This window comes from Austrofundulus limnaeus, unplaced genomic scaffold (assembly GCF_001266775.1).
Source record: "Austrofundulus limnaeus strain Quisiro unplaced genomic scaffold, Austrofundulus_limnaeus-1.0 Scaffold1047, whole genome shotgun sequence".
NCBI lineage: Eukaryota > Metazoa > Chordata > Actinopteri > Cyprinodontiformes > Rivulidae > Austrofundulus > Austrofundulus limnaeus.
Genome location: NW_013953449.1, coordinates 121,041 through 124,184, shown reverse-complemented (window position 1 = coordinate 124,184; position 3,144 = coordinate 121,041). Strand labels below are relative to the sequence as shown.

General features: G+C 37.2%; 2 long non-coding RNA genes across 2 annotated transcripts in view; one reads left to right on the top strand and one right to left on the bottom strand.

Annotated features, from left to right (window-relative positions):
- LOC106533912 (uncharacterized) overlaps positions 1-765 on the top strand; it is a 2,654-nt gene extending 1,889 nt beyond the window's left edge. The window contains exon 3 of the long non-coding RNA XR_001312300.1: positions 486-765. This is a non-coding gene — a long non-coding RNA (uncharacterized LOC106533912). The remainder of the gene's footprint in view (positions 1-485) is intronic.
- A 1,338-nt stretch (positions 766-2,103) lies between these two features.
- LOC106533911 (uncharacterized) lies at positions 2,104-3,138 on the bottom strand. The gene is made up of 2 exons (XR_001312299.1): positions 3,052-3,138; positions 2,104-3,014 (listed from the first exon to the last, which is right to left on the bottom strand). It is a non-coding gene; the product is annotated as an uncharacterized LOC106533911 (long non-coding RNA).
- Between the last annotated feature and the right edge of the window lie 6 nt (positions 3,139-3,144).

Here is a 3,144-nt window from a genome sequence, read left to right as displayed (position 1 = left end):
CATGTTTTTAATGATTTAGTCTGATGAATTAATATCATGATTTTAATGATTTAATCTGATGAATTAACATCATGTTTTTAATGATTTAGTCTGATGAATTAATATCATGATTTTAATGATTTAATCTGATGAATTAACATCATGATTTTAATGATTTAGTCTGATGAATTAATATCATGATTTTAATGATTTAATCTGATGAATTAACATCATGATTTTAATGATTTAATCTGATGAATTAATATCATGATTTTAATGATTTAATCTGATGAATTATCATGATTTTAATGATTTAATCTGCTAAATTAACATGATTTTAATGATTTAATCTGCTGAATTAACATCATGATTTTAATAGCAGAATGTCAGCAGGGTTCCTCCTGAGGACCAGGACTATTCTGGTGCAGCTTTTAGCATAAAAATAATCTGTTTATTCTGCTGCTCAGCTTTATGCTCACCTGCTGAGAACCTCCTACTTTTCACAGACAAACCAGGAGAAACATCTGATGGAGCCACAGATTGGAAACACTAAATTAACAAACCCAGATCAGTCAATCCAGATTAACAAGAGACGACTTCATGCTTGCAGGTGTCAGATTCTGACTTGTTTTGAAACATTTGTAAGTGTCTGACATCATGAGACACCCACGTTTTATTTGATTTTACTGACAACTCCTGAGAATATCTTAATCCAGTCCTTTATGTGTCATGACCATGGTTAATGTGATGTAGAAATGTTTTAAATAAAGTTTAAATGAAACCGTTTCATTGAGTTTGAGGGTTTTAGTCAGAGAAACTCCAGGTGTTAAAGAGGTTTCCTCACATTAAGATCAAATTTAAAACATCATAAATTAAACTTTATTATTGAGCTTTTATTTGTGTGTATGAATATTTAATGCAGGTGAGGTGGCTCAGCTGGTACAGCTGTTGCCTCTCAGCAAGAAGGTTGCTGGATTGAATCCTGGCCAAGGACCTTTCTGGGTAGAGTATGCATGTTCTCTCTGTGCATGTGTGGGTTTTCTCTGGGTAGGACAGCTTCCTCCCACAGACTGTAAGGCTGATGGGTAACTCCAAACTGTCCCACACTGAGGGGAAGACACTGAATGGTTGTCTGTGTCCCTGTGATGGACAGGACACCTGTCCAGGTTGTCCCCGCCCTTCTCACAGGGACTGCTGGACATGGACACCAGTGACCTGACAGGAAGAGGCGGGTGGCTAACGGAGCTGTCGGCTAACTAAGTACAAATACTTTGTTACTTTGAGTAGTAACTTTGGTTATTTGTTTTAGTGGAGTAATTATTTTTCAGCCTTTTTACTTCTACTCCTTACATTTTAATCAGTTATCTGTACTTTCTGCTCCTTACTTTTTAAAAATGCAAAAAGTATTTTATTTCTATTTAACTTTGACTTGTTTTTATTCCATCTTTTCATTGTTCAGAAAAATAGAAATCTATCCAGATACATGAAGCACAGAGTAGCAGATGTAGCACAGAATGAAGATGATTGTGGCTCAAACAACTAGTCTGGTCAGTTAATTCCAAATTTTTTAACATTAACATTTTAATTTAACATTATACTCGTTGACTTTAGAAGAAAAACTGGAGGGTTCTGCTTTATGGTGGCACAGCCTAAGCTTTAATCCTTAATGGCTTTTTAAGTGTTCATTACTTTTACTTTTATACTTTAAGTAGTTTTAAATCCACTGAGTTACCAGAGAAAACTCGTAGTGCGAGCGCCTGAACGTCATTCTAAATTCTGATTGGACAGAGTTCCCGACCTGATCTCTCATTGGTTCAAATCAACATCCACAAAAAATAAAAAATAAAAATAAAAACAATCCTGTCTCACAGCTAATTACGTCATCAAGCCATTCTGTTGTTTTGGGTGAAGAAATCAGAAACCTTTGTGATAAAAGAACCTAAATACAACTTACAGTCCACATAAATACATTAAATAAATGATTTAAACTGATGAACAGTCTGTTAAACTTAGGTTTGAAATATTCAYATTTGTATCATGTCTAACGTGTTTTAACTGCTTTATAAAACATTTAAACCCAGTTTCATCAGAGCAAAGAGACAAATAAAACACCACACACCACGCTGATTGTTTCACTATATTTATATTATATCATTAAATTCAATGTAGTACCTGAAACTAACCACACAGGTGGGTCAGACGTTGTGTCCGGCCTCAACACACGGTCCCAGCAAAGAGAGAGAAGACACAGAGAAAGGCACGAAGAGCTTCAGACGCAGGAAAGGACAGACAGGAGGATGAAAGGTGACGAGCAAAGAGAAGTCCTGCAGAGAGCACCAGGAGCCTCTGCAGGCTGAACACACAGAAAGGCACGAGTAGAACAACAGTTTCACTCCATGAACGCAGGCCGAGGCCGAGGACACAGACAACTGGAGGGAAACAGGTCGTCACGACCAGACAAGTCTTTATGGTTTGTCCTTTTTATCTGAACATAAAAGACATGTGAACTGKTGGAGTCCAACAAGTGTTACATGGAGCAGGTAAACAAAAGAAAACAAGTTTAATACTAATAATCTGACCGTCATTATTATTTCCATCATTATCCTCTCTCTCTGAGGAGAACTCAGCTCTGTGAGGCAGAAACAGAGATGTGGARCAGTACCGAGTGATGCTGCTGAGGTAAAGGTTTGATTCCCACTGCTGACCCAAAGCGTTCCACAGCAAACAGGCTGACATGGACCTGTTCAAACTGCAGGGCCTTAAAACACCAGGCCTGATGTGATTTTCAGCTCCTATGAAAACAAGTTTTAACTTTTGAAATGAGCACAAAAATAAACTTTACCAATAAAACCTTTAGAATCTGTCACTTAATGAATTTAAACAGGAGCGAGGAACAGAAACTCTTCTCTGCTGATAAAACTGATTTTAACTCTTAATAAAACAGATGTGAGCACTAACAGTTTGTTTCCTGTCAGAAGAAAAGCTGACAGTCTGAAATACTGAGAGAAACCCCGTTAGTGAGCTCCAACATGTACCTTTACTGTGAAACATCCCTGCTTCAAACACCTGAACCTTTACTGTGAAACATCCCTGCTTCAAACACCTGAACCTTTACTGTGAAACATCCCTGCTTCAAACACCTGAACCTTTACTGAGAAACATCCC